The sequence below is a fragment of the Neolamprologus brichardi genome, chromosome 3 (genome assembly GCF_056152115.1).
Source record: "Neolamprologus brichardi isolate AB-2024 chromosome 3, ASM5615211v1, whole genome shotgun sequence".
NCBI classification, from domain to species: Eukaryota; Metazoa; Chordata; class Actinopteri; order Cichliformes; family Cichlidae; genus Neolamprologus; species Neolamprologus brichardi.
The window spans coordinates 58,820,809-58,842,045 of record NC_142106.1 but is presented as its reverse complement, the minus strand read 5'-3'; the positions used below and the strand labels follow the sequence as shown (position 1 = coordinate 58,842,045).

At 41.0% G+C, this 21,237-nt stretch overlaps 1 protein-coding gene across 3 annotated transcripts in view; it reads left to right on the top strand.

The window, feature by feature from the left end:
* The window catches only part of LOC148105978 (protein NLRC3-like), a 663,817-nt gene that overhangs the window by 576,295 nt on the left and 66,285 nt on the right, over window positions 1-21,237 (top strand). The window lies entirely within an intron of this gene.

Here is a 21,237-nt window from a genome sequence, read left to right as displayed (position 1 = left end):
GAGAGCGATGGTATTGAGATTCCACTGTTTGGTGGTTATGTTCGTGGTAGTGTGGTACAGGTCACTGGTGATAATTTAGGCTTCCATAGCTTGTTTGGTCTGGTGGAGTCTTTCAGTGCAAGGTACTGTTGCAGGTTTTGTTTAGCTGAAAAAGATGACTTTCAAACAGAATTCTCTGAAGATTCCCCCAAAATAGTGTTGCGCACCAAAGACAACCACACTGCTCACTGTCAGGAAATGTCTAATAATCCATTGCTTCCTTATGTTTTTGGTGTAAAGAGTTCATGCTTATTGAATTCACTGACATATTTTCACATCAACTGAGAACTTCTCAGTTGATGTGATGCATGATGTTTTGGAAGGAGTGGCCCAGTACGAACTGAAGTTATTGTTTTTGTATTTAAAAGAACAACATCTTACATTGGGAGAACTGAATTTGAGAATACAAAGTTTTGATTATGGATTCATGGAGAAAAACAATAGGCCAGTGGCTGTGAATTTAGGTGGAGAGTCTAATGATCTGGGACTGAATGCTATTCAGACATGGTGCTTACTGAGGAATGTTCCCCTCATGTTTGGAGATTTGGTAACCTCTACTGACCAACATTGGGGCCTACTACTTTTATTACTACAGATAGTTAATATTGTATTTTCTCCTATGTTATCTCAAGGTATGTGTGTATATTTAAAACATTTGATTGTGGAACACCACAAACTGTTCAAGATGTTGTATCCCCAGAAAAACCTTTTACCAAAGCACCATTTTCTTATCCATTATCCTCGCTGCATCCAAAAAATAGGGCCTGTACTTCATAGTTGGTGCATGCGCTATGAAGGGAAGCACAATTTTTTCAAGAAACAGCTCAAATCATTCAAAAAATATCACCAAAACGCTGGCCAAAAAACAGCAGAATTATATGGCATATATTTGGCAATCTTCAACAGCCTTTAGTCGGTTAGACATTGGTCCAGGAAAAATGGTGTCTTTAGATATGGTAAAAGGAGGTTCTGGAAGTTCAATAGCAATGCAACTGCCCAATAGAGTTCAAGTTATGAAAGTGAACTGGGCTAAACAGAATGGTATTGTTTACCGCCCACATTTGGTTATTTGTGGCAGTGTCTGAAATGCCTGTTTTACCAGATTGAGTCAGTTCTGATAATACACGAGAAACTGGTACTTCTCACTTTGCCATTATGTACAGTAGCCTTTCAAGAACATTTCCATGCCTATGAGTTGACCAGGACAAAGCAAGATTTAGTTGTCTTTCATGTTGACAGCCTGCATTATCCCAGGCCTTTTGACATACAATTGTCGTATGGAGTGAATGACAACGCTCTCTTTGTGGTCCCATATTGCTTTCTCTGGTGAGCATCATGCTAATAAATGCTGTTACTGTAACCTGTATGTTTGTAGTTATTTTCACAATATAGGATAGATCACAGCCATTTAGAAATATAGCATCATATGATAAATATGAAAAAATAATGACAATGAAATATTATTACACATTAGAGTGAAATTGGACTAAAAATAACTCTATAAAGTGAAATCATATTACTCTAAACAGTGTGAATAACCCTCAGTGTTAAATATTTTTAAACATTTTGTTGTTAATTTTGACACTAAACTGAATAGAATTAACACTAAAAAGTTAACACTGAATGATCACTGTGATAACATGTGATCATTCAGCCCCACGAGTTCATGGCTATACTGGAGGAAATGCATCTTTATTAGAAGGACCAGACCTCAGACCTCACACTTCCTTTCTTCTATTTGTCTGAAAATGAGACGTCAACAGCATCACATTAATGTTTAAAGCTTCCACGTGGTTTACATTTCCTCCATGGAAACAGGAAGTGCTGCTTTTAATTTGAAAACACATTAATGTTTAAAGCTCCCACGTGGTTTACATTTCCTCCATGGAAACAGGAAGTGCTGCTTTTAATTTGAAAAGACATTAATGGTTAAAGCTCCCACGTGGTTTACATTTCCTCCATGGAAACAGGAAGTGCTGCTTTTAATTTGAAAACACATTAATGTTTAAAGCTCCCACGTGGTTTACATTTCCTCCATGGAAACAGGAAGTGCTGCTTTTAATTTGAAAACACATTTAAGGATGTGGAAAAGTACAAATCTGGCAGCTTCCGTTGGACATGAAGTCGGTAATGTGTCTGTGTGACAGCTGTGGAAGCACAGGAGCAACGTCTGTGGGAAAATCCACAGACTCTGTAACGCTCGGACATGTTTGAAGGAGGTTTTTCACAATAAAATCCAAGATTCAGTTTAAATGAAACGTCGTTCACCTTGTAAGGAAACATTTTGTGGACACGATCGTTGTCCAGCTAACAAAGTTAGTCCAGTGAGAGACGCAGGAGGAGCAGAGGTCAGCTCACTGTGACAGAGGTCAAACAGATGTGACAGGACACACTGGTGTGTTTTATCTCCACACACACACAAACCACAGCAACACTGACTCCACACTCAGCCTCCCAGTGACCGTGAGCTTACCCGTGACACCCTCTGTGGACCCTCTGTGTCATGTGATGGTGATACAGGACGTTTTCCACACCCAGCTCCACACTGAGTCCTGGCTTCAGTGGGTGAGTCCATCCAGCAGAGACGTGGAGACACAAAGAGCTGCTGGACAGTTTCAGGTGTTGAGTTCAGGTTCATGGTTGTCCACTAGAACCTGATGTAGAAGCTGCAGCGAGCACACGATGATGGGGCCGAGGAGCAGCTCTTTACTCACATCTAGTGCTTTGATGTCCTTTTGCTGCTTAATAAAGTTCAGCTTTCTTCTCCTGCAGATGCTTTGACAAGTCGTTTGCTGTCCCCATGACTCAGGACCCAACAACGTCGGTGCAGCACTGACCTGCAGCCGTCTGTCTGAAGGCCTGAAACTCCTCCCACGCTGAGGTGAGCATGGTGACCTTCAGTCAGGGAAACCTGGGATTGTTTCTGTCCAGCTCAGCTGTTGGACAGTAAAGAAGTCCAGCCAACCTCCAGCAGGGAGAAAGAAAAGTGTCTGTATCATGATTGGTTTTCTCTGAGAGTAATCACAGATCCCTGCAGGGTGACTGAACACTCGCACACACTTCCAGCTGTGGCGGCGCAGTGATGGGCGCCCTGCAAACATGAATGAACCCTGTGCACTTTGTTTACATGCTGCTTTATGCTCTTTGCTCTAACTGAACTTCATATCTCCTGAGCACGACCCCGGCGCTCTCCTCCTCTTACAGGATGTGATGTGTGAGATGGGAGTGTGCCCGTGGGGATCTGTGATGTTCAAGGTCAGGATGTGTTTCAGCCTCTGCTGGCGTTGATGTCACAGAAGAGTTCAATCCTTCCTGTTTCATCGTCCTCGTCTTCTGACAGCGAGCAGAGACGTGTCTGTGATGGCGTTTGGTCGTGTCGACGTCTCGTTACGACGCGAGCGTTTCATTTGATGAACGGTCCTGATGGATTGTGATTGGTGAAACTGGAGACTAGCTCCGCCTCCCACCTCGTCCATCATCTTCCTGTGTGTTGTCCCAGTGTGTGTCTGCTTTGATGTGGACATAATGTCAAAGAGTCACTGATGCAGACGCCTCCTGTCTGTGTGGCTGCTGCTGCTCTGTCTCTAGTTTCTCTGCTTCAGCTTTGTTTTCTCAGTCTGGAGGAAATGGCTGTAATGCTCATGCCTACTTTAGGCCCCTCCCACAGGGTAGACAGAGAGACTGTGACATCATCATGTGACACACAGTTAAATCTTTCTGTACTTCCTGTTTAGTGACCTCATCATTTAGCATCAGCCTCTTTACTTGCGGCGTGTGCGGCAGCCTGTTACAGCAGCTCTGCTCATTCTGAGTTTCTTTCTTATCTTTTTGAACAAATTTCCCACCTGTGGGACTAATAAAGGTCATCTTATCTTATCTTAAATCTGCAGTATTTAGATCGTTTACTGGGTCCTCACCATCAAACATACTGGTTTGTGTCCTCACACAGTGATGGTTCTGTACTACAGTCACTGGTCCTGTAGAGTTCAACACCAGGTGGTGTTGAAGAGCTCTCATGGACCCGGGACATGAAGGTGATGTAAGTGGCCCCAGAGATCTGAACCCAGTTCTGCTGGGTCCACGGTCGGTCTGAGAGCACAGCTGAAGTTAAATATACAGGAGATAAAGTGAACCTGCAAACTAAACTGCTGCTCTGGATGATCCTGGAGTTTAGAAACCAGATCCTGAATGAAGAACTTGCTGAGCTCAGAAGTTTTATGTCTGTGAACCAGAATATGTCATCTTTCCAAACCTCCTTTCTGCTCTGGAAGAAACACTAAACTCACATGGTTTCAGTAAAGGTATCGTCTCAAAGTTTGATCACACACTGACGCTGTTCTCATCAGAACAGTCGAGGGACGAGAAGGAAGATTGTGAAAGTGAAACATCAGAAAGTGATTGGAAAAGTGCTCGCACTACATTTATGCACATCTCAGATGAATCCAGCACAGATGGTTAATGAGGATTTATGTGACAGCACTGGGATCAATACATATATAAATATACCTGAGAACTGTGGAAAGTGTTCACAAGATAAAGGAACATTATTTCATTGTCTGTGGCAGTGTCGGGAAATTCCACGGCTTTGGAAGATGTGGGAACACTGAGTGGAAACATCCACTCTAAGTGGATCTTATTGGATCCCAAACTTTTCCTGATGGGACTGAAAAACATGATAGTAGTAAAGATGAGCTGTGAGTTGTGGTGGATCTCAGTCTGACTGTATTTCATTGTTGTGGAAGTCGCTCACAGATCGACCAATCAGAAGAAGGAACAAGCTCCAGTTTAAAAAGCAGAGCTCTGAGAACACAAGCACACCTTTCATCACTCGTGTCAACAATCTGGATATGACAAGTTGTTGAGTGAAGCTGCAGCTCTGAGCAGTAATATGCACATTTCTGATTGGCTCTGTCATCTTCTGTATTGATGCATTTTCCTGTTTGTTTTGGATCAGAGTGACATTTGTTCAAATGAGGAGCATCCACAGCGTTTCTTTGTTCTGCTAATACAGCCTGACTGTGTAAATGTAGAAGATGTGCTGACGTATGGCTGTGTGCTGCTCACATACAACACTGTACAGCCATGTTTCTAAGAGCAAACACAGGAAGTGACCTCGCACAGTGTGTGTCAGCGACACAGTAGTGTATCAGTGACTGCTTCATACAAGAAGTTGTTTGGATATTTACATCATTTCATTCACACAACATCTTCAATGATAACATAACAGAGTCTGAATGAAGCTCAGGTGTTGATGCTGCTCCCTGATTGGACGCTTGGTTTCAGCTCTGCTCTCAGTCTTTCCTGCACAGGTGAAGGTAGAAAGTGTGACTGGATCTATAGACTGGAAACAGAGAAACATGCTGAACATTTGAAGCTTTGCAGCAGAAATGTTCATGTTACAAATACAGCAGAGCTGATCTGGGATCAGTGTGTTCACACCTGCAGCTACAACAAGGTTTCATGTCTCCACACGTCAGCATGTGAACTTTACTCTGACTCAGTCTGAGCAGTCAGACGCAGATTTTTAAAGTTAACACATCAGCACACACAGAGCTGAGCCCCTCCCACCTGTGCTGAGTTTCAGGTGGAGCCCCGCCTCCTTCCAGGAAGCAGCTCACCTGTGTGTCCGTGTTTAGTGTCCAGGTGTGGAGTGGAGCTTGTTGTTGGTGTGTGAAGAAACTGTAAGTTTGCTTTGTTTCCTCCTTTAACAGTTTGTCTTTAGGAACTTTACTGTTTGTTCAGCTCATGTTTGATTTCTTCACACAACAAACTGTGTGTGTTTGTATTTCCGGTCTCTCCATTAAAGTCAGTGTGTAATGTTTTCCTGGCTAACATCAGCTGTGTGCAGCTTAGTTCAGCACAAATCTGCCGCTCCATAGTTCACGGTAACGGACTCACAGCTGGACCAACGAGGCCGAGTGTGTCCGCCACTCTGAGCTACGTTCGTGTTTGTGTACTTGTAGTTTGTACTTTGTGAGTTCACTCAGAGCCCACAGAGGACGCAGCGTACGTGATGACGTCACAGCCCTTTACCTCCTTTACTGTCACTGACCTCGGCTATTAGCTCCTTTTCTCAAACCTCAGCTGTTGCATTCTCCAAAACTGTTACTCCACCACGTCCACGTTGGTCAACGATGCATGAAGAGACTCATGCTGTTCAGAGAGGGAGAGTGTAATCTCTGGTTATTTTATTGCTATGGTATTTTATTTTAAATGTTACTTTTTGTAGAGCAGTGAGTTTCCCCATGTCCCGTGAATGCACCGTAGTGCTGCTCATGCTCATCTGTCTGCATGGAGCAGGGTGAGTTTCTCTGTATATAGAGCCTGTGTTTATTTAGCTCCATGAAACGAGGTTTTGAGCACTGATTTTGTTTTGTAGATGCACAAAGCTGTTGTCAAAGTTTCTGTCCAGTAACGTGTTGAACCACAGAGTTTATTCTGTGAAGAAGATCCTGGTGAATCTGGTTTATTTGCAAAGTGAATTGTGGTTCACAGTCCGGTGTCTGAGTTATCAAACCAGTCAGGATACGATGTTTTGTTGGAAATGTGCTTGTAGGAGCTGCTAATGATTTCTTAGCTGTGTTAGCCTGTGAATGGATGCTAGCGTATCCACATGTGCTCCCTGGGTTCAATTCCACCTTGTTCAACATGTTTTTTTCCCTACAAATTAATACACTATCACAGACCAGTAATTCATATTGATCATTTATTACAATTCTGCAGTTTTATGATTTTAGCAGCTTTTCTAATATGGACCTCAGATTCTTGTTAACACTCCATGGCAGAAATACATACAAGTACACAGCCTGATAAAGCAGACAGAAGCAGCACCTCCGATTGGTGGACTGAAATTGAGCAGAACCAGGTTGTTCTGCCTCTTTTCACCACAGAGTTCAGTGTTTTCACCTCTTATCAGCACAAATCTCAGCCTCTTCTGCTGTTTTTAATCAGAATTTTCAGCTTTTTCACCTTTTTTCAGTTATGTGAGAACCAGTGACTCAGTGAGATGAGTAGCTGAAAAATATCAGCCTCGACTGCTGTTTTAGCAGAATTTTCAGCTTTTTCACCTTTTTTCAGCACAATTTTCTGTTTTTCAGCTCTTTTCAGTAAACATTTCAGCTCCTTGACCCCTTTTCAGCTACAAGTTCAACTTTTTCACTTATTCTCAGCACAAAGTTCTTTTTCTTCTTTTCTTTCTGCATAAAATAAAAAGATTAAAAACAATAAAACGATTAAAAGAAAGGCTTTTTAATTTGATTCATTTCTATATGATGGATTATGCAGAAAAAATCAAAGTCTCGGGCTGAAACGTCTACTTTCTACTTTATTACGTATTCAAGTCATGTTTTTTAAAGAGTAAAGTAACCAATTACTTTTGAAAATAAGTAATCAGTAAAGACATGGGATTACTTCCTTGGAGAAGTAATCAGTAATTAGTAACTGAGTACTTATTTCAAGTAACTTGACCAACACAGCTTGTAAGGAAGTAAATGTTGTGTATGATGTGAATGAAAGAGAGCCTGGTGAGGTGAGTCAGTCTTTATACAGCTCTGTTAACAACATGTTGTTGCTGCTCCACAAAGATCAGGAATGATAATAATAATAATAATGGATTGGATTTATATAGCGCTTTTCAAAGCACCCAAAGCGCTTTACAATGCCACTATTCATTCATTCGCACATTCACACACTGGTGGAGGCAAGCTACGGTTGTAGCCACAGCTGCCCTGGGGCAGACTGACAGAAGCGAGGCTGCCATATCGCGCCATCGGCCCCTCTGGCCATCACCAGTAGGCGATAGGGTAAAGTGTCTTGCCCAAGGACACAACGACCAGGACAGAGAGCCCGGGGATCGAACCGGCGACCTTCCGGTTACAGATACGCTTCCCAAACCCCCTGAGCCACGGTCGCCCCACCACATTCACTCAAACTCTTTATCCTGGGTTTACAGTCTGGTCTCGTGGTTCCTCAGTGTCCCTGTGCTGAGTGGGGTGTAAAGAGTGTCTCCTGTTACAGAAACACTCTGACTGTTGAACAGATAGTTCAGTCTGTACATGTCTGTCTCTTTCACTCACAAACACGTTTTCAGATTCATGGATTCAATCAGTTGATGTTTGAAACTCTTCTAAATGATTCCTTGTAAACTTCTTCCTCTTCAGTCACAAACAAACAGGAAGTGATGTCACATGTGTTCCTGTCCACACAGCAGAATGAGTCTATTGCTGACAGTGATGTACAAACAGAGTGAGCATTTCTGAGGCCCAAAATAAACTGAGTAGTTCACTGAATGAACAATGGACTGTGAGCTCAGTTCCTTCATCATTAGTATGGATTATATATGTATATGTATTATATTAGTATCATATATATCAGGTGCTGCTGCTGCTGGTTTCAGTCATTGTGCAAATGTGCTGTTTGTAAGGTTGTAAAGCTGCAGTCAGCTGAGACTGAAGAAGTCACCTGATCAGTGAGCAAACGTTTGTGAAAACGTCCAGATGAACAGAATCAACCTTTTGGGATCAGCCAGCAATGCAGCATCATTGTTGTTCAGGTTCAGAGGTTTGCAGGAATGAACTGATGACCAGAAACAGCTGCAAAGTCCAATAAAATACCAGCTGGAGTTCAGCTGCATTTGAAGAAGTCAAAGAAAAGTAAGGATGGCAAAGGGCGATGTTTTCTTCCAAAGAACTGAAAACATGGTCGACGCCTCATTAGAAGAATAATCTGGACATTTGTGAGGAACTCTAACCAAGAAAGCAACACAAGAAAGCAACGTCAAACAAATCCAACAGACAGTTTCATGACTGGAAGTGTTGAGTGTAAAAATGCTACATTGCATTATTGCATCCTCTCACCACAGGAGGTGCTGTTGGCACCACTGATTGCTGATCAGCTGTTCTCTGATGATCTGATTGATACTGTGAATAACGGGACTCACTGAACTCTGTGACACAGTGAAGATTACAGAGTTTAACTTCAACATCTGACTGACGTCACACAGACAGAAGGATGAACCAGTGAGGCACAGAACACAGTTACTGGAGATACTGGATCAGCTCCATGTGAACCTCTGATGGAGAAGCTGCTGAGCCAGAGAAACATCAGGACATGACAGGCAGCTGCACTTATCTAACAACATGTAGCAGAGCTGATCTATGTTAGAGGATCTATCACAGCAGCTGAAGCCAAAGTCCAACACTGGATAGCAGCTGAGCCTGTGCTGAGTGTAGTGTTACAGGAAAAGGGCAGAAACACTGACACTGGTAGCTCACAGTGATGCTGACTGGGGCACAGAGCTGAATGATGCAGCATCAGGACACTGTTTCAGTCTGACTGACAGAGAAACCTGTAGCTGTATCTACATGTGAGGCAGAGGCTACACAAGCAGCTTTCTATGTTTCACAGTGACTGAGATCTTCAGTGGGGGTGGACATGCTCCTGTACAGACCTCTGAGGAGAACCAAGGTGCAGTCAAAGAGTCCAGTCTGTCCTCACAGATGTGAACATGTGGTTTCATCAGGTCTGCTGTCAGCTAGCAGGCTCACATCAGAATCACTGTTCCTGAAAAACACAGTCTGTGTGACATCATCAGTCAGCTGATCGTCCCAGATCTGAATGGTTTCTGTCTCTACTGAGGAAGTCAGAGAATATCACTGAGGTGTGGATCAGGTCTGAGTGAGCTGTGGAGGGACAGCTTTAAACAGTCCACAGGTCTCACGTCCTGCTCAGTCTGGTAGCAGATACCTCGTATTGTTCCAGATGTGCTGACATCACCAGCAGCAGCAGCACAGCTGTGTGATACGATGAATCTCAGTTATTGATCCAACACACAGTAAATACAAAGATCAGGATTTCTGAGAGTAATCATTATGAGTCTGAACACATGATCACTGAATGTTAGTCTCCACAATAATAAGCTAACACAAGCAAACACAGCTTTCAGCTCTTATTTTGAAACTGGCTTATTTAGAGAGCTGTGATGTGAGCGTGCCTGGCTCTGAGGCACTTGGGTCAGCCTCTGTTGTTTAGAAGTGTTACAGACTGTGAATGACACAGACCTGTCAGTTTTCATGTTTGTCTGTAACACAGCTCAGGGGCTCCATGCTGAACGCATCCATCCAGTGTTATTGATCCAGGACTAATACCAGCATTGGGATCAATACTACAATACACAATCACATGTGTCCACGTGATGCAGTTTGAAGAGCAATAAGATGTCTCTGTATGAGGAGGCGGGGTCACAGGAGGTTCACAGAAACTCTGCAGCAGCATCATCAGCTCACATGGAAACTTTGATGATTCACTTCTGTGGTGTTTTTACAGAAACACGTCACAAAATTAGCTCCACCTGTTTTGTGTGTGAGCTTTGAGTTTCTTGTCTTCATTCTGGATTCTTGTGTTGCTGTTTTTACACACAGCAGATATTTCCTGGTTGCTTCCTTGATGATGTGGGGATTAGGGAAACTATTTTACTGCTATTGTTAATAATCATCATCATTACCATTGCAGTACTAACATTAATAACATAATCTACAGCATTGATATTGCATTCAGATGTTTAAACATATTGGTACCCAATTAGCCTTTATTACAGGTGCAGTTATAACCACGTTAAACTGTTGAGTTAAATCAATGATCTTAAATGCTTTTGAATGCTTGTTATAATCTTAAATGTGTATGTGCTGATTCTGAAAGGCCTAAGTCTGAGTACACTCTGTGCCAAAGTAGACAGGAAGTGCAGGCTTTTGCAGAGCGTGCTTGTGAAAGGTACTTTGAGGAGCTGTTGGGAGGATGCTATTTGAATAACCAGGTTATTCATTGTTATCTTTTAGTCATTTATATCTTTTTATTAAGCTTTGAAGTAGGGGCACTCATTTGATTAAAACATTTATTCAACATATTACAGATATAGTTTCAGTTAGGTTATTATGCACATGAGAATTGGCCTCTCTTCTCATAAGACAAAGTTCGTGTGAGGTCGAGCCACACACACACACACACACACACACACACACACACACACACACACACACACACACACAGTAGATAGACTCATTTATAGGTGAGAGGTTAGTCATGTTTGCTTGCAACTGCAAACTTGTCTCTGCAAAAAGAGGAACAGTTTCTTGCAGGGTGTGGGTCTGGTGTTCCAGACGAGAAGTGAAAGTCAGAAGGCTGACAGGAAGCATCTGCTGTGGAGACGGAGACAATGTTATTTTAAACTGTGTTAAAAGTCATTGTGGTTTTGAAACCTATGTATGACCTGTATCTGATTGACGTTGAAGGGGCGTATTAAATTTAAGCCCTGATGGTATATAAAGCATCTGCTTATGCTCTGTAAGTCGGGGATCGGCGCTGTCTGCGTACGGCGGTGGTCCCCCCACGCGTGCATTAAATCATCGTTTGACTCCACCTGGCCGGATCAGTGTTGTTATTTTGAAAGTTGATTACCTCCTCTAACCCTCCTCAATATTGAACCCAACAATGACCACATGAAGCTTTCTGAAGCTTGGATTGAAAACGCTTCATTACTCAAAGCTTTCCAACACAGGCCTCTGTGCTGCCATCTGGTGGACAAACATATGAAGTGCAGCGTGAAGCTACAAATTAAACTGCTTCAGCTACGTTTATATATAACATACTATAACCTATATAACTATATGTATAGTGTATTATGTAGGTTTTAGAGCTGGGGGTAGAATTGCTGATGGCCTGGTTGTTATTTATGTTCCCCATGGTTCACCAGCTCTCACACAACATCAGCACCAATGATCCACGTCCTTATAAACCTCTGAATCAGGTCCTGAAGCTGTGACGTCCTGAGTGAAGACTTCACTGATCACATGACTCTGGTCACCTGGACTCAGTGTTTCTGAAGCAGTGTGCTGGGTTTTTAAAAATACGTGGCTGCTGCCTGATGTTGGGCCCACAGAGGAAGACGACTCACTCGCTCTTCTTCACTTCCTCCTTAAACATGTGGAAGGAGAGCAAAGTGCTGCCAGACTCTTATTTCTGACAGGAACAGAAGAAACCACAGCAAACTGTTCCAGTTCTTCATCTTCATCACAATCTATTTATTTCTGATGGTGTCTTCAGTCTGAGGGTTTGAAGTTTCCATGTCTGTGTGATGTGTGGTGTGAAGGCTGCTGGTTAAACTGGGACTCACTGTTTAAAGCACTGAGTGCTCATAGAGAGATGCTCCATGAGTCCCAGTACAGACTACAAACATGGTGGAAACTTAGCTTTGATATCCACACACTCTGCACGTCTGTGAGTAACTGTGATGAAGATGTGCAGAGATCTGTGTACAAACAGGAGAAAGACTGTAAAGACTCTGTGCTTCTAACAGCCTCTGTTAACATATGTGAGGCTGTTTGTTGTTGTTGCCATGGAGCTTTTCACTGTTTGGGTCAGCAGGTCATGTGATCAGGTTTGTTCTGTGAAAGCTGGACGATGGTTCAGTGTCAGGGTTTGTTTGCATTCATCAATAAATATCTAAATAAATCAAAGACTCCATGTTTGTTCTTTCATCATGTGACCTCTGCTCATCCATCTCTGTGTGTATCAGGATACATTTAGTTCATAATACACGAGTCAGAGAAATCAAACAAAGACAGCGTGATGTCCTGTATGGACAGGTGGAAGGAACCAAGTCCTCAGCTGAAGCACTCGTGTTTGTCCACAGACAGGAAACACAGCAGGAAACTTCCTCACAGAAGTGCAGCTCATGGATAACACACTTCCTGTCAGTCAGAATGAGGCTGGAGCCAAACACAGAAAGGTGTTTTTGTCCAGATGAGCCCAGAGAAGAAACACGAGTGTTCACAGACATCAGAAGCTCAGAGAGGTGAAACATGAGGTTGGAGTCCTCGTCAGCATTCAGAAGAGCTGCTGTGAAACCCTGAGTACTCATGACAGACTCTGATGGCACAAACACATCATGATTCAAACAGAAAGACAAACATGGAGCTCCTGATCCTCCTGCATGAGAACAAGCTGACATGAGCGCTGTGTCTGAGAGTGTCTCCCTGTCACAGTGACAATAACACAGCTGCTGCTCACAGTCATTAAACTGACCTGAGGTCAGCTGCTAGGACGTCTCTGTGCTCCTTACATATGAACCATGTGACCTCACATCAGTGCTGTGGATGACTGTAGTCATAGAAGAGTAGAGCTGTAGCAGGTGGTGTGAGGAGGAGGAGGAGGTGGTGTATTCTAGTTAACGCAGTACTGAAACACTCCAGCAGAGGGCGCTGTTAAGTCCTTATTGTAATACAGTTACTGTGTGCAGTTATACTTCATACATAATCTGCACTTATTTACATCAGACATGCTGTCAGTAAATGATTGGTTTCTATTGATTCTACTTCCTGTTGACTAGTTTGATGACAGTGAAACAATCACAGCTGATTGTGTGATGATGTAAACTGTGACTGTTACATTCAGTGTGTGTGACATAATGTTAGTGCAGGGCTGATAACAGCCTGGTTCTGTTAGAAACACATGAACGTGTCCATAGATCAGTGTGTGTTTAACATGAGAGCTTCAGCCCTGCTGATGTGTTCAATAAAGACATGTAGGAAAACTGATGAGACTCTGAAATAACTCTTTATATTTATAATGTAACTCTGCATCAAAAGAACAACAAAGGATCCCAGACAGGTTTATGTGAACAAAGACGATTCTGATGTTTCTGTGTTTCTAACAGTTTGACATTATTAGTAAACAGACTGCAGTGAACAGGATTTATAAAGAGCTTATATATAAAGATATGACAGCTGTTTGACAAGTTTATCACTGTGTGTTTGGACCTGATCAGTCCAGCTGTTTACTTGAAATATGTTCATTTACCTGTTCTGTTATATTTATGTTCTTGTCTCTGTTGAAAAACACATTTTAATGTCCCTCAGATTTTTCTCCCAGATGAATAAATATAAAAATGACACAAACTGACTGCAGCTACTTTTTGTCCTTTCTGTCAAAAACCTTCATGTGACTCATGAGAGACACGTTTCAGCTGTTTGTGACAGATCAGAGGCCAACAAGTCATTTATAACACTTTCCATCATTGTTTAGCACAAACACATGTTGACACAGCAGCGGGGCCGCAGTGAGAGTCAGAGCGAGGAGATAAAAACTCCTGTTTGACCACAGCCTCAGTTTGTTCCTGCACTTCAAACACTTCCTGTTGTTGACTGGGTGGAGTCAGGAAGCCAGCGAGGCCCTGCAGGACTGAGACTGCAGACTGGGACGTGCTCTGTGATGGAGATCAACAGCATCACTGACTGTTTCTGTGAGGACACCATCATCCCAGCAGGGCTGTTTCCCAACAACAAGCCCTGGACCATCAGAGACCTGAAGCTGCTGCTGAATGAAAGAAGAGGATCTTCAGGTCTGGAACAAGGACGAGCTGAGAGTGTTAATAACGTTACTAATGTTCAGCTACACTTTACTAGGTCACATCTGTGACACACGTCACTTAAATAAAGAAGGAAATATTGGCTCTGTTTTATCTGCTGGGCCCAAAAGTGACTCCCCGTATTTAAACTGCTATGAATAACTTGTTGGTCTATAATATGTGAAACATGTGTCAAATGTCTCCATCATGAAAGATATCAGGTCATCTTGAGCCACAAAAACATTCCTATCATGAGGTAGAAGCTGGAATCAGTTTGTTGCAGACGTTTATATATCCGATATTTATCCAGTTAAAAGTTGAAATTCAAAAATGTCTTTTCAAGAGTCGTCTGTCCAAGAGGAGCAGAAACTGCAACAAATATAACAACAGTTATTTAAGGCTGTTTTAAATGGCCACAAAGGAGCAGATTGGTTATAATGCAGCTGCTTCAGAGGAATAAAGATGAAACACTGTTTTTATTTCATGTGTAACACCTTTCAATAATGTGTTGACTAAAGTCTATTGACCAGTATAAGTAAAGACATCACACACACACATGGAAACACTGAAACCTGTTTTTGGTGCAGCAGCGGTCCCAGCTGCTCGCCTTTATCTAGACTGGGTCGGCTGCTTATCTCAATATAATCAATGTTTAAAGTTTTGTTCTCAGTGTTTCTGTGTTGCTTCGTATAGGATCTCCCAGCATCATCACTGTGCTGTCCAATCATTGTGTGCTAGGTTACCCTTATAGTGCAATGTGTGTTTGCACAAAGAGAAGCATGTGTGTCAAATATAAATAAGCACAGAACAGAAAAAGCTGCTCGTTTCTTCTATTTAGAGTCAAGTTAGTGTTTTGTGTCTTTGTTTGAGGCCTAATGTCAAGCAGAGGTGTGTGTAACTGGACTGGTCTGTTATATGTGTGAAATGTGTGCTTCTCTTCAGCATCATCTTTGTCACTGCTGATTCCTTTGTGTCATCATTTGTTGAGAAGAGAGAACAGTTATAACGGAGAAGCAAAAGGAAGCCCTGAAATCTGCATCCAACAAGGAAGTGTTGGCTCACCAGTGATCCCAGCAGAGGCCACTGGTTTGGCTCCAGTTGTTCTAGATTCAATGATGTTGTTGCTACAGATACATGTTAGCATCTTTATTGTAGTAAAGTCTTGTAATGTGAAGATAGAAACAAGGCAGAAAACAGCTCCATGATCTGATCTTAATGATGTTGTTTTTATTTGTGTCTTTCAGAACTGAATTGGAAACTATCAAAGGTCTAAAAACAGCCTCAACCCTCCCAAAGAGCAAACTTTACACACGTCATCTTTCAGCTACAATCTTTGTTGCAGGGATCTTCTGCCAAACAAGGCTGAGAGAAGATTTCTTACAGCTGTCATGTTGATGCTGTTTCAATCTTTGGGCAAACACACTCATATATTAGGGCTGATATCAGGGCTGCACAAGTTCTTTGTGTTTGTGATCATGAATAATAGAAGTGTGCCTGTTGAAGATCATGTTTGCTACATGATTATATGTCCTGTTATTGTTCTGTATTATATTCAGCTTTCAGCATCCTTTCCCAGCCCCCTGTTACACCATCCATACAAAGCCAATCTGACTGTGAGCCAATGTGTTTGATAGTTTGTGTTGGATCAATAGATTTGACAGACTTGGTTCTCATCCAGAGGGAAACAGTCCAAATTCAGATCTAATGAAATGATGGAGGCTGTTTCCTACCACGGTGCTAATGTGTGACTAACAAGGCTCATGGTCTCCAGCAGACAAGCGCCTGGAATGAGGTGAGCTGAGTGTTGCTTTGGTGGGTCTGTGCCCACGTCATGCATCAGGATTCATATTGGCAATAGTTCATATCTCTGTTCTTTAGCCTTCATCACAAAGCTGTGAAGGAAAAACAATCCAAACATCTAACAGGATTTGATGGATGCAAAGTCCACTGAGCTCTTTGTCATTTAGAAACTTGTCCAACCAACAAGAGCACAGATGAAAAACACAGTGACAGTTAAAGGATTTTGCCATATATGAGCATAGATTACTTTCATATAGATTTTCAATGCAGGCTTTTGGTGAGCCGCTGGGTTCTGTCTAATAATCATCTCAGCATTTTACAATAGAATAGCTCTTTATTAGCTCTTCATTAATTGTTATTGGACATGAAACAAGGAAGCTGTGTTTCTCATTGGATGTTAGTTTCATGTTCATCAGGATCATTTTCTAAAGAGCTGATATTTAGACCATTTACTGCACTGGCTGCACATCCTGTCTACATTTCTCTGTATGTGCTGTAAAAACTGTGACTAGAGGTTACTTAAAAAACATATGGCAACAACGTGACACTTAATTTACTTAAGTAGATTTTAATTTCAAGTGATTTATGTAAAATTTAGATAAAATGTTAATTAAATTTCAACAAAAAACAATAATATATATTATTAACATTCTCTTGTAAATATGTGTTGAATTTAGGGACAAAATCTCAAATTGAAGGTTAAAATTGCTAATTGTAACAAAAAATTAGTTCATTTGAAATGAATGTCTGAGAAAAATTACTTTGAATTTGAATTTACTAACGATCTGGCAAAGGTTTAGTAAAAAATGACTAAAATATCCATTACAAAAAAAATTAAAACTTTTTGTTTTTAATTAAAACTCAAATTGGATTCACTAACTTTCCAATTAAACTTTATAATTAATGACTGAATAGTAAGAGAAAATGAATTTAACTTCTTTTCTGAGTAAAATGAATCAATTTCACAAAGACAACATTCAAACAGTAATTGTTTTTATTGTGGAATATAAAACATATACAAAATTTATAATATAACATTTTTCTGATTAATTTAGATTGTATGCACTGAAATTGTTCACTAGTGCTCGCCCCAAAATAATAGGAAGAATAGGCCATAATTGAAAATACAGTTTCAGCCAACTTCTCGAGAATGTCAGTCTTTACTTTGGAGGTGGGCAGAAGATTTCCACTCTTTTTATACTCCTCGGTGGCTCTTTCCAGTTACATTTCAGTTTCATATGCAGACTGTGTGGAACAGCTTCGGCTCACAACGTTCTGTGAACTTCTGCCTTTTGAGAATAATGGTGTCCTGAGAAGATGTGGTTGCAGCAGAGTCTGCATTGGACACAACTGGATTGGATGATGAGTCATAGTCAGTTGACAGTTGATCAGAGGGGCTGCCGAAAACTGGCAGGATGACCAGGGTGATGCCAACAACCTTCACAGTCGTCCTGAAATTTTGGTTTAAAATACTGAAGACTGAAGTCGTTTGAAATCCCAAAGGTATTCTTCACAACACTTTGCAGCTCCTCTACTGTTGGTGGGATCCTGATGGAAGAACCAACTTCTCCATTTGGTCATCAGTGATTACACGGAGCTCTATCTCGTTCAACCTAGAATAAAATGTAAATGGGCAGAGTTACGTTAGATTAAGTAGGGTCAACTTGGTCATTTTCTCCTGCTTTAATTTCAAAACTAGTAGTTTAATTTAATACAATCATCCATCACAACCTATTCAAAATGCATAGTCTACATACTGATCAGCTGAATTTAAGTTGAGGGATCTTCCAACAACTGAAAAGAACACAACATTAATAACAATCGCACTCTCCAAAGTAACAATTTTACACACACAAATTGTTAAAGACAAATTTGAATTAATACTAAAATTTTTAAAGGTGAGGTTCACATATAAAACAATGAAACTCTTTATTAGATTAAAAAGGGGATAGACTCTATTTTCTGTACCGATCTGGTGACAGATCATGACATGAAATAACACTATTTGTGTATTTATATACTGTATATATCTTCCCATATTTGAAAAGATGTCCTTTTAATCTACACAAGGTCATCTCTGTATCCAAACACCATCGGGTGTTAAACATAGAAATGATGAAAGACTTATGTCAGATTAAACACGTATTACTATATTACTTCCTGAGTGTACCTTTGTCTTGAAGATCGTTCTACAGAAACATCGTGACTGAGCGTGGGTCTCACTGATACACGACCAAGTTTAACTGGAAACTTGCATCATCCCTCTGTGTGAGCTGTGCCTGCACTAAAGTCACGGGGCTCCGACAGCATGAAAATGAAAACCAGTTTTTTTGCTGGACTGAGCCACTTTAGCTTCATTACCACAACTGAAAAACTGTGTGGAGACAAAAGCTTTGAAAAACTGTGACTGACAAAATCCTGCACAAATGATTTTAACTACATCACTCACTGCTGAGTGCAAAACTTTTTCATAAAATGTTAAAAGTAAATGAGGGAGGCTACAGCCCATCGAAATACATCATTGATATATTTTTTTAATATGGTAAACGTGGTTAGTCAAAGCTCTGAAGTAACACAGCTGAAGGCTTTGAAAGTGACCTTATGCTAGCAGTCCACTTTGTGCCATTTTGTGTAAAAATACGATACTGTCATTACAGTGGTCATTATTAATCTAATTTTGACGTATCAGACTGTTTAGAACTTTTACTCTAAACTGCTACACGTTACTGTTTAAAACGTGTCGTATATTCGTACAAATGAAGATAATCTTACCTCGGACAAAATGGAGTTCATCCACTGCTGAAGCGTGTGTGTCCTGCACGTGGCACAACGGACTACAGGCGGAAGTGTAGAATGATTGAAATGAAAATGCTTTCATCAGTTAAATCTATTAGATTTCTTCATTTTTCACGGTACTCATACATTTTTGTTAAATCTGCTCAACAAACTATTGCTTAATTTACCCCAAACAAAATTGTGTAAATTTACATAACTGAACATCTCAAAAATGTTTAATTTTGCTTAGATTTAATTAAAACAACACATACATGTTTTTACTGATTATTACTTTCCTATTAGATACTAATTAACCCAAATCACAGTTTTTACAGTGTGTGCTGTGTTTGTCTGTTCATATTTCTCCATATTGACACAAACAGTGAACAGCAGTAAATCTACTCTTCATCTGTTTTAGGCCCAGTGAAAGATATGAAGCAGAAATGGTGTCATTAGGAGAAGAAGAACAAGTCCGGCGAGGAGGCAGCAGCTCTTAAAGATGAAACACAGCAACTTAGCCCTGAGCTCAGAGAGCTTCACATGAAAAAGCTCCTCAAGCAGATCATGTCAGAGGTTTGTCATCAACAGGAGGAACTGTTAATATCATAGGATGAAGGATGCTGTCAGCTGGATGAAGAAGGTTATTTAATGGCAAACGTTCACATTGAAGTCAAATTGTTGTCGTGTTGAACAGATTCATGTACTGATCGTCTCCAGAATGTTAGAAGAGCTTCAATGAATCATTAGAAACAACTTACAGCTGCACAGTTGTGTCAAACCAATCTTTGTGTCATTGTGGGATTGTTGTGTTTCTACATGTGACACACGTCTAAAACATGCACACAAGCTGAACACAAACAGGGACTCATTTGTTCCCACAGCCAGATGCTGAGAGCCATTTCCTTGTAGTCCTGTGTCTATATATATGAACCATTAGATGTTATTGGAATGATTGTCAGTTTTGATAGTTTCATGTGTGTTTAGCTGGACGGCTGTTTGATCCTCGACATGTTTAAAGGTGTCCAGTCCTGAGACACTGGGGGTGGAAACAGCTGTGATGTCATTGGACTGTCACAAAGACAGAAGTGCATGAAGTGAGCAGCCAAGGAGCCGCTGATGTTTTGGATTCAACAGCATTTGAAAGGTTGACACAGACACATTTGCACATAGAAAGCTGAATTTGTCATATGCCACAGTGAACTCACTGTTCAGTGTTTTTCAGGAAGCTTCTTAACTGCCTCTGCTGCCAAACAAGCAGCTGATGTCCTTGAGAAGAAGCTGAAGAAGTCTCCAACAACAAATACAGGAAGTGGACTTTCAAACACTAGATTCACTTGAGACTCACACAAGAAATGACTCAACTAGCTGTGTTTGATTGACTCCTTTGACTATATGAAAGGTCAGTGTGTGGACCTCAGCTAACAATAGGCTACATTTAAGTCTGGACTACATGCTTTTATATTGAGGAGATTTTTCACTGTTTTTATTCCATCAGCAGCTCAACATCATGAGCAGCTTTGACATAAAGACATCAAACTCAAGCTGACTTTAAACTGGATCTACTTTTAATACAGGGGCTCAAAAACAACTAACATCTTTATTATATATCAGGAAAGAAAGTCATTTCATCTCAAATGAAAACAGCTTTATTTGGAATAACCAGCACTATCAACTGGTTTGGGATCTCCACCAGTTTCATGTCTTTAAAGCTTCTCCAACAAAGTTCCTGTAAAATCAGCATTTTTGTCTTTATTGGTTTGATAGTGATTGATTATTCAGTCCCAATCTGCTAAACCTAATGCTGTTTCACTTTGACATGCAAAGTACTTTGACACTCTGGAGAAGACCTTTCCTCTGTATCATTGTTGTTTCCATTTGCATGTGGGAGCTTAGATTGTGGGGAAGATTAAAGATGAACAAAGGGTGGTGGGAGAACAGTGAAGTGAGTGTGAAACTCCCTTTAAGTGTACAATAGCGTTGATGTGATATACAAAATGTCAGGAAAGAAATTCTGGTTTTAATGTGATTCTTGATTTAAGAATCAAAGGGTGGGGATGTATAGGAATTTCTTTCACTTATTAATCACATTATTGTATGATGCCTTGGTGCCACTGGATTTTAACATGTCTGACACTCATACGTTAAGAGGGGGTGCAGTAAGGATGTTGGGGGAAACAGGAACTCCACAGGAAGAGTCTTTTGTCTCTTCGAGGATTCTGGAAGCA